General features: G+C 31.5%; 1 long non-coding RNA gene across 1 annotated transcript; it reads right to left on the minus strand.

Annotated features, from left to right (window-relative positions):
• Positions 1-6,979: 6,979 nt before the first annotated feature.
• LOC138309224 (uncharacterized) lies at positions 6,980-10,961 on the minus strand. Its single transcript, XR_011206223.1, has 4 exons — positions 10,730-10,961; positions 9,151-9,261; positions 8,264-8,374; positions 6,980-7,737 (listed from the first exon to the last, which is right to left on the minus strand). It is a non-coding gene; the product is annotated as an uncharacterized lncRNA (long non-coding RNA).
• Between the last annotated feature and the right edge of the window lie 4,437 nt (positions 10,962-15,398).

A 15,398-nucleotide genomic window follows, 5' to 3' on the forward strand; every position in this document is an offset into this window, starting at 1 on the left:
TCAGTGGCCACTATTTTTTCAATTTGTTTTATTTTACAAAACTGTTTCTTACAGCTCTCAAAATTTGGTTGGGTCTTCCTGAAGCGACAGTTATAAATATGGTATTTGATTATTAATATCAAATGATTAATAACAGGTGGTCCGTTTTCACAAATAAATAGTATATCTCTTATTCCCAAATCTTCACCTACCGTATGAATGTTGTTTTGGTTTATATTATTTAACCAACTTTTAAATTCTTTCCATATTTTGTCTACTTTGCCACAGTAAAACAGTAAGTGTTCAATAGTCTCTGGAGAGTTTCTTACAGAAGGTACATGAATCATTATCAATTACATTAATTTGGTGTAAAAAAGTATTTGTAGTTAGAATTCTATGGAGAATTTTATATTGTAGATTTTGAATTCTTGTATCCATAGTCATATTAAAACTAAGTGTATAAATTTTCCTCCAGTCTAATTCCTCATTTGGGTCTATATATGAAGTTTTCCAATCCATTTGTGTTGCTTTTCAATAGGGAAGTGTTTATAACTTCTCAGAAGAGATTTATATACATATTTCAAATCTGTTAATTTCAAAATATTCTGAAATAAGTTTATAATTACATTGTTACCTGTTGCATTTTCTCTTCTCACCTTATCTAATTTATCTTTAGGTATCTTACCCACTAATGAGAAATACTGCAAAAAATTTAGCTGATTACATTTTATTTTAATATCATTAAAAGATAGGAATTCTAAGTTGTTATTTAAAATATCTTTCACTGTTGTAATCCCTTCTCTTTCATATAAAAATAAATTGTCTAAAGAGTGGCACAGGAACATAGTTAAGAAGATCAGTTTCAAGAATAGGGGATAAATCATTACCTTTGTATTCTGCCCATGCTAGTGTAACATCTTTCCAAAACTTATTTGTAATATTCTTTGCTATTTCTTCAAGTTTCTCTTTCCCTAAGTTCACACATCCTTTCACCTCCAAACTTATTAAAAGTTCTCTTGGCTAGAGATTGCCAATCCCCATCTTCATTATAAATTCTTTTAAATCCACCTAATTTTTAAATATTTCATAAAACTTTCAATGTTGAATCACTCCTTAATCCCCCTCCGACCTCAAAATCACAGAAACAGAGTGTTACCGGTTTTATATATATCATGGGGGTGCAGGTTTTATATCCCCATAAAATCTATAGATAACACTGTCGTTGATTTCATTTAAGCCAGTTATCTATCCGGATTCGGCAGAGTATATAGAGAATGATGGGTTAATAAGAAGGTGATGTCAAATGTTTTGATTATAAGGTGATTTTCCCCAGACAGAGTAAGGTTTCTTTTAGACCACATTCCAAGAAGTCTTTTGATTTTGGAAAGCTTTTCTTTTATAGTTAAATTTTCAATGATATCATGACCAGATTGAGTGAAAACTGGACCCCTAACACTTTTAAGAATTTTCAGAAGAGCCAATTAAACTGATGCTCAGGACACAGGATCTCATCAGAATATCTTTTATTTCCTATCCATATGAGCTGACATTTATGTATATTTAAATTTAGACCTGAGGCTAGATAAAAGTTATTAAACTCTGTTATTGTACTCGATAATGATCTAGGAGAACCATCTAGGAATAAAAAGGCATCATCTGCATATTGACCAATTAGATGTTCTTGCTCATTTATTTTAACACCTTTGATATTAATATTTTGTTTTAATTTGTATAGACAGAATTTCCATACCGATCAGAAACAAGTACGGTGATAGGGGATCCCCCTGTCGACAGCTCCGCGTTGTACTTCAAAAAAGGATGAAAAAATGTCCATTATTGACTATTCTGCTTTTTGCATTATGATATAGAATATGTATCCATTTCATTAAAGAACTCTACCAAAATGATAGGATTTTAAGGATCTTAATTGAAATAAAACTCCTATTTCAATTGAATCAAATGCTTTCTCAAAGTTCTGCTAATAGCATGAAAGAGACCCAGACTCATATTTCTTTCTTCTAAATTCATGGCATATAGTCATCTACATATAGATTAATTTGATATTTTCACCTTAATAAACCTTGCCTTTCATAAAACCCTTCTGTGTATTATTCTTTATTATTGATTGTGTAAAAACATTTTTAAATGCGATTAGCGAATTATGATGTCGAGGCCTATATTGTATAATCTGTGTTTAGATAAAGTAGTACTTGGTGTCTCTCAGTTAATTTTATTAATTTTCAATGCTTTTGACTCTTTTAGGTATATACAAAGGTTATGTACTAGACCTCCTTGATTATTGAAAATCTTGACCTAAAAAGTTACCAGTAATATATGCATAATTTATTGCTCTCTACCACACAAACAATATTTCAAATCTTCCAAAAAAATTTATAAAATTCACTACTGAAACCATCCGATCTCTGGACTTCTTCCATTTTTTTCATTTTTTTTAGAGCTTTTACTTACATTCATACAATCTTAATTTGACCTTCACAGCTTTTTCTTTATCGGATTCGTGTTATTTTTTTTCCATGCTCAAATAGAGGAGATTCATTATTGCCAACGTTTCTATGTGGAGTAAAGTTGTTCAAAAAAAATATTTCTCCTCTTCTAATATTTCTGTGTCATCTGTTAATAGTTTCTCCACTTGGTTTTATCAATTCCTTTATGGTTTTATTTGTATAATTTTGTTTTTCAAGATTGCAAAAAAAATCAGATCCCTTTTCTCCTTTTCTCATGCCATGCAACTTTCGATCTCATAATTATACCTTCAATTTTATCTTTTCTCAATTCTGATAATGCATTATTTTCTCTTTCTAAATCTTCATATAGTTTGGGGAGAAGGATGGTGATTTATGGAATTTTTCCAATTTCTGAATTCTATCTGCAATAATTTTTTCCTTCTTTTTCTTTTCCCTTGCTGATTTAAAGGAATAATCTATTGTAAGACTTCTAATTTTCATTTTAATTATTTCAAACATCATCTGATCATTCACACTTAATTCTATTTGATCTAATATTTCACAATCACCTATTTTAAATTCATTTATTGTATCTTTAATGCATTGGTTTGCAAGATCAACCCATTCTTTGTCTCTTAGAAGATTACAGTTAAATTTCCAGTATCCCCTTCCCCTTGTGTTATTTTCTTTTCTGCAAGTCAAAAATATACAACTATGATCCGTTCTATAGCCTGGTGAAATATCAGAGTCTGTAACAATATCAAAGATATCATGTGAGATTAAAAAATAGTCTAGGCGACTTTGTTTTACTGGGTTTTTTCTGCGCCAAGTAAAGATTCTTTTGTCTGGATTTTGTATTCGCCAAACATCACACATATTTAAATCTTCCATATTTTCTCTTATAGAGTCCCTACTATGTTTATGACTATCCTGTATGATGTTGTATGTATCCATATCCATATCATTTACCACATTCCAATCTCCTCCCATAATCATTTTAGTATTTGAATATTGCCTTGTTAGTCGGAATATCATATTGTAAAAACATGGCATATCATTATTTGGTCCATACAAATTTGTTAGAGTAAGTCTAGTTCCATTTATTGAGATATCTAAAATGATGTATCTACCATTGGGGTCAATATCTTTGTCATGGATATCTATATCTATATTTTCCCCAAAAAAAAACTGCAACGCCTGCACTCGAAGTATTGCCATGACTAAAAATGCATTTCCTACCCCACTCATCCTCCCATAATGTTTCAATTTCTTTGCAGCTGTGAGTTTCTTGTAAAAAAATAATTGATTTATGTTTCTCCTTAATCCAATTAAAAACATCAATTCGTTTAGATTTGCATGAGTATAACCCCCTAACGTTTAACGACATGATCTCGAAATTAGCCATTATTATATATATAAGGGCTGGACGTACATATTATTGGGCAAACTAGTATGTGATATAATAAAAGATTGTTAATTATGATAATAAGTTTCCTGTTGAAAAAAGGTGTTAACACACAAACATGTTGAAATAACATATACATATAGAAAAAAACAAGACAAAGTAAACAATGAATGATTTCATAAGACAAGCAATGAAAAAAAATAGTGATCATTGTGGGTATACCACTACCAGTTGATACAAAAATTGGTGAATCTATATCAGCATTTCAAGGTTGGTCTTTAATATTATCAAATTTTTTTTAAAGAATATTAAAATATTAGGCCTCAAGAAATGTACCTGTCAGATTTGTGTTCTAATTCTTTTCTATAAGTAAGTATACATGTATAAGTAATCTTAAAGAAAAATAATCAATATCTGACACTGACAGTCATGGGTGCAAAAATACATATTTATATAAAATACATATTAGGCCTATTAACTTATTATACAAAAATACATATTTTTGGACTAATCTAGCCCATGAGTTATGTGTTATATGTGTAGAAATAAATACACTGACCACACAGTGAATACCTTTTGCGAGTCGATTTAGTGAATGTTATGCTAGATACATGCATTGTATTCACCTAACTTACAACTACTGTGACGTACAGCCTAAACAAGGTGTAAATAATAGATTTCTCCGTCGACCCGGTTATCGGCTCAACTGTCCTGGCTCGATTTCAGTATAACAATATACAAAGATTTGAAAACTTACCAAGCCAGCATATCGAATGTAAGTTTACCATGATCCGAGTTATTCGTCATCACCATCGTTTCATGCGGATGTAGAACTCTTTTCCTTCAACCGGATCTCGTACCCCCGGCAATCCTCGGAAATGTTTCCGAAGATTGCCGGAAGTTATTCCGAGGTGTCGCGATTGCTATTCCGGACGTTCTCGAATGAAACCGAGTGCTACTAGGCCCTGTATTACTACCTTGGAATCGCATGTGTAATAAAAGTGAAATACAAGAAAAAAAGGAGGGATTCCCTTTAGCTTATGGTATTAAATAAAGTCAAACAATATTTGTTCAACTTCAAGAGCATTCCAAAAACATATAACTCATACCCGAGTGTAAAGTTTAGTCCGATGGCGAAATTTAGTCATGCTGGAGTTTTCTCCCTTTACCTTATCTGTTATATATTATATAATATAACTACACCGTATGTCATAAAATAGATGGTACCGTGACTGATTCAATCAACTGTGCAAAAGGTATTTGTAGTGTGGGACATATGGTACTCTATTGAGTAGTATTAATATGTATGTTTACATTTTTAAGTGTATTAATTTATATATATTTTATACATATCATCATATATACATAAAAAAATTAAGACAGCTTCGGTTTTCAGAATGAAAGTATATCAGGAATTTCTACTTACATACACAGTCTATCGCGATATCAGCCTCTATTTCTTTACATTGTCAACGTGCTGTCGTAGAACTTGGTTGATGTCGTCGTACAGGTCAAATCGCACTTTCATCTCTGTGGAAGTGCTTTTTCATATATAGCACAGTTGTCAATACCATGCACTTTATTCTGGTGACTGCTTTAAGTCCTGTGGATCAGATCCAGATTGTAGTTATGTGATATCGTCCATTCGGATTCCGTTGTTTTTTCCATTTATGTATAACTTTTTTTTGACTTAAACATGCAAAATAAATAATGATTACAAAATGACTTATGAAATGTCTTCTCTTCATTTTTTGTTTTTCCTTTATAACTGAAAGTGTTTTTCCTTTATAACAGGTCAAGAAATATTGACCTGAAATTCAGTGATTTTTTTGACCAGAAAAGTAATATAAAAGGTCATTGTTTAAACTTGACAGTATGAATTTCAGTTTTAAGATTTCATTGAATTTGATGTCAAAATTCTTCATGAATCAGTTTCATTGAAGTGTGAAATTTTCTTGTTCATTTCATGAGTGATATTCACCTGCTTTCACCTTGTCAATTTCAAAAATTGACCTCATTGAATTTCATGTCAGTGAATAATTCACCTGAAATCTATTGAATATTAAATGTAAATTTCTGTAGGAAATTTGACCTGAAATTCAGGTCAAGAAATTTCAATGACTCAACCTTTGTTGACGAAATTGATCACAGAATTTGTCAGCATTTCCTAATTCAGATATTAACAGATGTTAATCATTGACATGTTTTCTTTGAAATTCTTTCTAAATTTCTGAAATTCAGGTCATATTGATTATCACACTGAAATTGTTATTTTCAAGAAAAAATTTTTGTTGACCACATTTAGAAATTTTGGAAATGTGAAGAAATTTATTAGAAAGCCATGTTCCTAATCATGTTAGAATTTTTTCAATACATGGATTATTAAACAAATTTGAGCGATGTCTGTTTCGATTTCAGGAAACTAAAATTGGTCAATTGGTCCTTGAAAAATTCCCCCCTATTTATTGTCTTTCTGTAGATGAAGTCAAATCATATCTTAAGTAATTTGAATGTTGGTTGTATCCATTTATCATAATCAAATTATATATTACCATTTTGTAAGCAAATTTCAGGTTCATTTTGGCTAAATTTAATTTTTAGTCAGTTGAATTTATTAATGGCATCTGACACATGATTATAGAAATACTAATTGTTTTGAGGTTATTACATTATTTCAGTGTATGGTTAAAATTCTGGTTAATTTCAGGTGAAATTCAGGTCAAGAAATCTTGACCTGAAATTCTGGTCAATTTCTGGTCAATTTCAGGTTAAGATTTCTTGACCTGAATTTCAGGTCAAATTTCAAGAGAAATTCTGGTCAATTTCAGGTGAAGATTTCTTGACCTGAAATTCAGGTCAAATTTCATGAGAAATTCTGGTGAATTTCAGGTGAATTTCAGGTCAAGAAATCTTCACCTGAAATTCAGGTGAAGAAATCTTGACATGAAATTCAGGTCAAGAAATCTTAACCTGAATTTCAGGTCAATATTTCTTGACCTGAAATTCTGGTCAATATCAGGTCAATTTCTGGTCAAGAAATCTTGACCTAAAATTCAGGTTAAGAAATCTTCACCTGAATTTCAGGTCAATATTTCTTGACCTGAATTTCTGGTCAATTTTAGGTCAAGAAATCTTGACCTGAAATTCTGGTTAAGATTTCCTTGGGTGACTTTCAGGTCAAATTTTCTTTGGATCATTTACTGGATACTGTTACGGCTTTCATAGATCTACTTTCTATTAAAAATAATTTGTAAAATTGTCTATTAAAATGATTCCTCCAGTATAAAAACGTCTGAAAAATGAAGAGAAGACATTGTAAGTGTTTTTAAAACAGTATTTATTTTGCAGTTAAGAAAAAAAACCGCTACATAAAACTTAGCACATGTTTTGCTTATCATTTGTAGCAAAGAGCGATAACTCTTTACCAATATCTTGTTTGATCATCACTTTGGACAGAGAAATATGCAAATTATGCATGATATATATACCGGAATGTACAAAAGTTCCTGCTCTGACACATAGCAATTGTACTTATAATTACACAATTCGGTAATAATTGGTATATACACTGATGAAGTTAACTTTTTACATATATGTACATGCTTTGTACAAAGGATGATGTGGGTTTTGTCAGTGTGATATACAATGTATATGGAGCTTTGTATATGACCAGAGGTGTTGCCTTGTAGCCAATCAAATCCCTTATTGCCTTGGTCAAGCCTGTTACTTGAGAGTAGCCGGCGCTTGTTGACCTAACCAATAATTCAGACAAACAGAGTATGGACTTCTCCCTCCAATTCAGGGGTTACAGGCACTGACTGGCCCCAGATATCTGCAATCTCATACCAACAGAAGGCATCAGTCCATCCATTTAGGGAGAAAGAAAACCTAAAAAAATAGAAATAAAAAACAAATGCCACAATGAATATGATGTTGACTAAGTAAATATCATGATAGCATGTACACGTATGTATTACTAGATGTTTCTGTGGTTTGCCGGCATGCATAAAATATGAATATTGGTCTTAATTAACCGCAAGTAAAAAAAGAAAAAACATTTTGTTTATTTGTTCGTCAAATTACCAAGTCATGTTATTCATCCCGAAAACCATTTGTATGTCTTTTACCAAGTTAATTAATTATGGACATTTGATCTATTCGAAGATATTACAACATGTATTTAAAATTCTACATGGTTAGTATAAAACCATTCTCCAACTCCAACTAAAAAGTCCTTATTTCTTACATTAGAAATGTATGTGTTTCAAACAAGGTAAATGTTAACCACATTATTTAAAATTTACAAGCAGGAACTTAATGTCATAAAAGAAATATATTGACTAAGTAAGTTTCATAAATTTCAGAAAGACAACTCGTATTTAAGTATGAAATCATTTCAGATGTGAAAAAATACCTGATCTTCGTAGCCGAAGAGGCATGGCTAGTTTGCTGATCTTCAATTCTCAAACACTGTCACGTCTGGAGAAAAGTGCTGTTTGTGGCCATGCATTTTAATGTGGTCAGTCTGAAATATTCAACAGTTGTCATTAATAAAGTTTTATAACAAAGAGGCTACAATATTAGTGCCTTTTTGTTATGATCAATGCCTAGACATATAAATTATAATGTTGGAATGTCACTATTAGATCATGTACATGTTTGTGAAAATGGTTACATACTTTTTATACAAGGCAAGTCTTTCACAGACCCATGTGTATAAAAAAAAAAAAAAAAAAAAATTGTGACTAAATTAAACAATACATCTGTAGAACAAATCATATGCAGCGTAACTCAAGATTGTCTCCCCTTATTAGTAGTTATTACTACAAATAGTTCAGAAGTTAGGGTCCAGCCTGGACAATCAAATCACTGTGAACTTGGCTTTTACTTTTTACCTTTCTCTTAGAACATAGGGTCAATGACCTGAATGTAGTGTATTAAATATCAGCTTTGGGTTACAGAATTGAACAACATATGTATCTTTCAAATTTCATCACCAATATAAGTCATATATTTAAACACTTCAGAAATGCAGGGCTTTGCAGGATATTATTAGATAAGAAGAGGATGAAGAGCCAGTTCTTATACAATATATCTCACTTCATTCAAAGGGAAGATATTATGAAGTATACATGTATATTGTATAATATACCACATGAGTTATAGCAATCTGATTTTAAAGTTAATTATGGAATAAAACTTACAATGAATAAAAACTTTGCTCCCAATACACTTATCAATACAGTGACATTCATATGTACAATATCATACAAACTTTTTTTCCACATTTTGTTTGCTTACCAAATAAAAAAGTTTGGGTAAGTTCTTCTTGCCCAGTCCTGGAATATTTTCTTGATTAAAATCAATTTTATATCTCCGGTATTTAATTTCAAAGACATCAATCTGTCAAATCTGGAAAATAAATGAAAAATAAACTAATGATGGCAATTTAGCATGTTTGTATCTCTGACATATACATGTATGTACATGTATACATTTTGTGTATATGTAACTATATGTACCTATAGGTTAACTACCCGTATTTACTTGGGGTTATTGAATCAATATTGCAAGTAAGGTTCTTTAAAAGATTTACTTTTCCCTATTACACCATGCTGATAACTGTTCTCTTAAAATAAACTTTTACAGAACTATCGAATCAGTTAAGGTTCTATAAATGTCCTCATCAAAGACTAGACATACGAAATGTAATTATAAGTATCCACAATTAATTTCAATATTCTATATTTTCATGATAGCAAAATATTAGAAATATATTATTAAATAATCATATAATTATATTTAGCCATTGGTTGCCAGTTATTTACTATAAATAATCTATGTATTTCAAAATTGCATATTGATAAGATTCACAAAGAAATCATCAATGTTGGATCTGAATTAATATTCAGTTGACACAATATGTACCATAGATAAATTTAAGAACAGATTAAAGAATGTTTACAAAACATAAATGCAATCATTGAATCAGGAATGAGGATTATATTAATTATAACATTATTATTGTATCTAAATTAAAGCATCACTACTCTGGTATTTCTAATTTCTTAGTCTAGTGATTTTTTTTTTCATTAAAAAAGCTGTGTCGAAAACATGAAGAGATCCTTTCCTGGTAGGTATATGTACATAATTATGCACTATATTTATTAATTTGTGAAGCTGCAGAATGTATACCAATGTAAACTTCACCATTTACATATATAAACATTACCCATTATGGTGTGGAATTCATACAATTACCACACTGAAGTTGTGATAACACTAACAACTAGTGTTCATGTTTTATTTGATTTCTAATTTCCTGTTTTATTTGATTTCTTATTTAACCTTTATTCTTTATATAAGCCTATTTAAGCAAGGTTATGGACAATAGAGAATGATGACAGTCTTGAGTCTTATGAATATATAATTAGTTCTACATGTACAATTATTATATGTAGATTTCTACATGTACTATGTAGTCTACATGTAGGGTACAATTAATGTACATGTATACTTCTTCATGCCAATCATGATTATAAATGTAATTTGAAGGATTCATTACAGTATGGGTTGTGACAATCTAATTCACTGAATATGGATATGCATACACTCCATACAGTACCTGATGATACACAAACTACTAGACTCTACATAGAGTACAAACGGTAGGCCTATCGGACATAATGTATACACCTTTATTTATTGGGTCAGATGGACTGGGCTTTCTTACGGATTTATTTTGGCTTTAATTTTAGGTACTTTGTAAATATATGGAGTCATAAAAAGACACACTAAAACTACTGTCTTAATCAGAACCTCTCCGCTTCCGGGCGGCATAGGATTTATTTTTCATCAGATGTTGGCTTCTCAAACTTACTTTGTGATTGTCGTATTTTGTTCCGATAACATAGTTAAGCTGCTTGTAATATCGCTGACAGTTAGGCATCCTAGTCGTAGTGTACCGGCAAACATCATATATCGTAATGTATTACACCACATTCACTAATATTGGCGATATAATCAAAATATTGTGACAATATCATAGGCCACCGTCTTGATCTGTTGTCACAGACTCCATCCAATCTGGGTCGACGAGATGCTTGACTCCGCCGATCCGTAAATGATAAACATATCAATGATCTAGATTTGAACTAGAGCGCCATCTATATCGAGCAGACGTAAACAACAGCACGTGCGCGTTTTGACTCAGAGGCCGGGATATCGATGTTGACAATCTTCCGTAGAAAATGAGTAGAGGCGAAAGAAGTTGTTTCAGGTAATCCGTCGATATGAATATGAAATTTAGACGAGTTTTTTTCTCTCTCATAAAACAAACGATGTTGTTGTTTTGTTGATCAGACAATATTTGTGAAAAGTTTCATTGGGGTCCTGACCCGGCCCTTGGGATATTTTTTCCTTGCGGTTATTTTATTAGATTTCCATAGGAATAAGATTCGTTTAAGCCCATAACTGCAATAATTGCCAATTAAAAAATTTAATACAATTATGACAGTAAATTGAAATTTTGTCAAAATACATAAAAAATATGACTATGAAGTAGCCTAGCCAGTAAATGTAAATCACAGGAGCTTGACGTTTTGTCAATTGTACATGTACGGTATGTAAATATACAATATATACATATATATTTACACTTGCTATGCTTGGTCACTATACGCTAATACTAGCCGATTTTGTTTACCATAACTGTATGGTAACATTGAACTTTGAACTTGCGTAAGAAAATGTTCTATGCAACGTAAAAGGACTACTTTTTTTAAACAAACACATGGCTTTGTTTACATTTTGATGCAACATTACGTGTATATTGTTGTTTTTCATAGAATTTTGGAAAAATGTAAACAATAAATACATGTTTTATATTTATATATGATTCAAACAATTTTTAAATTAACAATTGTATAAAGAAACGGAAAAATATCCCGACCGGGGCGACGTGCTTTTCATTTTTGTTAAAAATGATGGGTGTCAAATGTAAACATTACCTCTGTCTGTGTTCGTCATACGATCTAGTCTTTTGGGTGGACGGGCGTGAGACCTCCTGATAGAGGTCAGTTATAAACATATCCTCTTGTCTTTGTTCTTTGAGAATTTAATCATTTGTATTATAAAACATGCACCGCTAGTAATCCACGTGTTGACAGTTACGCGTCACCACAAATACATTGTATCCATCGAACACAAGTGAAGTTGTTCCATCTATAGCCTAGATGGCGATGAATATAAGCGTAGATTATATAATCACATGGCTCCGAAGGATGTAATATCGTCAAGTCAGACGACAATCTCAAACAAATTTAGCTACTTGAACACTGGTGTTTTGACAACTTCGGAAAACTCCACTGTGTAAGCGTGCGTCAGCCTCGCCTCGCTGCACAATAACGGTCACCGAGTTCACACACGTGGCCGAGAACAAATACTTTATGTTATTACGCTATATATGAACTTTTTGCAAAAATTAATACCTACTTAAAGTTCTGATCTGATTAAATAAAATTATCTCTGAAATTTACTCCCTATATAAACTACTCCTATTGATTTTCAGTACCATATTTAAAAGTGGTTTTAAGTAAAGGGGTACCTGTACAAGAAAAAGAATAAAAAAAAAGATTAGTCAGAAGGTGATATCTTTTAGCTAAAACTGTAGCTAATTTGTTGCAGCTAATGACAAGTAATGTACAATGTAGAACTATATTTGTACTTTATGCTAGGCCTATTAAAATTAAAGTCAAGATGCGATTAATTTTACAAGTTCTTAAAAAAACCAACCAAGTTACAAAGTGCATTGTCTATAGGCCTATAGAATAATTATCATTGTATGTAAAACATCACGCCTTTCATAAAACATTCTAGTGTCATAATTACACAGATTTATTGTTAATTTATTCTGATTTGTTGGTTTTCTTATTATTATGTTAATTACATGTTGAGTAAAATATTGTAACAGGCAACTACATTTGTACATGTAGGCTTATGCTGTATATAATAAATTGACTGACTGCTGTATTGAGATTTGTGATGAAATCGTGATATTTGGGGATATTTAATAATTATGATTGTAGTGTAAATGCATGCCTGTTGGTATCTCTAGCTATGCAGGTTGCTTATACATGTATATATATTTGGACATGAAGCACATCATGACATGACTGACTAATATTACCTTATTGCAGTTACAACGATACATTAAATGGTTTTCTAATAAAATATCAAATATAACACGCACACACGGGACTGACTTTATTTCATAATAACAATTCCATATGACATCCTTAAGCTTTTGCAATAACTTATTTTATGAAAAAATTATGTCAGATGCTACATGTATATATCTCTGGTAACTCTAGATAAAAAAAAGTTGCTAAAACCTTTCTTTTATCTTTAGAAAAAAAAGAAATATTTTTAGGAGAACACACCTAGTGCCCAACAAAGTCACTTATTTGTCTTTTCAACATTACGATATATACAATAGCGCATAGGGCAAAATTTGCAATGCTTTAAATTGCTAAAAGTAAACTAAGAAAATAGTAAAAGAACATGATATTTTCATAATCTTCCACATATCCCTCCCTTTATTCCTCAAGGCCATAACCAGGCCATTATTTTTTCAGTGTAACACTTGGAATGACAAATGTTTAGGAACTTAAATTCCATCTTGAATCATATGGATTTGATAGCGCAGGTATTTAGAATGAAAAAAAAATGAAACTACAAATTTATTCTCGTTCTTCGGCCAAAAAAATGGCTTAGTAAAAAATGCTAAAATGATTATTTTTATTTTAGCAATTAGTGTCTTCTATTAGCAAAATGCCAAAAATTCTATCCATAGAGTGAGCACAGTATATGATTTTTCCTGAAACTTTTTAAATTTAATTTAATTAAACACTGGTAATGCTGAGTCATCTGATTTTTTGTATATATGACCCAAAAAAATGTTAAGAGAAACTCGAACATTTTTTTTTATCTTACTATGACTATTTTAGAGGGAAAAACCCAATGCATTTGATGACAAAGTGTTCTTTATTTCTAGAACAGTGTACAATATGATTTCGACTTCTAATGAAAGTGTTAACACAGTATGCCATCTCCAGTATATTACATTCAGCTAGATATAACTTGTAGATCATGTGCAGTTGGAATGTAAATGTTTCTCTTTTACATTTCAGGGATTGCAGTGGCAAGAAGATCAAGTAAAGGACTTTTGGAAGATAAATAACATAAAGCAGAAAACAGACTTTGTCATTGTTTTCCTAGGGATGGGGAGGGGGAGGGAGGGGAGGAGGGTTCTAGGCTGTGTAACAGATCCTCTACGAAAAAAATCGACCCACTAAAGTCGAAGTTCCTAGAAAAAAATAGTTGAAGAAGGTGAACCTCTTTGAATGTGAATCAAACAATCTGTGATTATCATTAATTTCTTCTTTTAATAGATAAATGTATTTACAACATGTACGTATATCTACATGTACAATATGTATATAAAACTTAAACAATATGCTATGGTGAAGAATACTTGTTAAAATGTGACCTTTTTGTCAGACAATTGATTTATATTCTGTAATTTCTTATAAGACTTCGCTAGGTTGTCTCCTGATGGTAGCATTACCCGACTGTACGTGTTGAAGGAGGTTATAAACATGTGCGGATGCTGCAACCTAGTAGCCTCGTGATCTGATCATTTGGAATGTTTAAGGCCATAAGCTCCTTGCTATGAACTGGATGCGGTCTTTTATATCCACGAAGTTCATGGTTTAGAAGTAGTTAAGCCGCCTCTGCTACTTTTGGGTGGTCACACTCATTCCTTATGGTCAGTAAAGTTGAAAATGTTATGAAAAATAAAAACAATTCAATGGTCACATTTTGATTAATATTCTTCAACTGTAAAAGACTGTTTCCTTTTCCAAAATATTTTCATTCCTCAGCAGTGTGATTGCAACACCTGATATGCTCAGAAATGGGTACAATTCTAGAACTACAGTGACGCAAGTGAACCATTTACCAGGACATTGCCAGTAAAATTGACCTGAAAATGACCAGAAGAAAACTTGACCTGAAATTGACCTGAAATTCAGGTCAATTTCTGGTCAAGATTTTTTCTGGTCAAATTGACCTGAAAGGAGCAGAAAAGTCAATTTCAGGTTAAAAATCTAACCTGAAATTGACCAGAATTTCATATGAATTTAACCAGAATTTCACCTGAAAATGACCTCAGAAAATTGAGGTCAATTTCAGGTTAAAAGTCTAACCTGAAATTGACCAGAATTTCACATGAAATTGACCAGAATATAATTTGAGGTCAATTTCAGGTTAAAAAACTAACCTGAAATTGACCAGAATTTCACATGAATTTGACCAGAAATTGACCAGAATTTGACCTCAGCAAATTTTTTAATGTGAAATTCAGGTCAATTTCAGGTGAAATTCAGGTTAGTTTTTTAACCTGAAATTGACTGTTCTGCTCCTTTCAGGTCAATTTCAGGTCAAATTTTTAACCAGAAATTCTGGTCAATTTCAGGTCAATTTCAGGT

This window comes from Argopecten irradians, chromosome 15, assembly GCF_041381155.1.
Source record: "Argopecten irradians isolate NY chromosome 15, Ai_NY, whole genome shotgun sequence".
Classification (NCBI taxonomy): domain Eukaryota; kingdom Metazoa; phylum Mollusca; class Bivalvia; order Pectinida; family Pectinidae; genus Argopecten; species Argopecten irradians.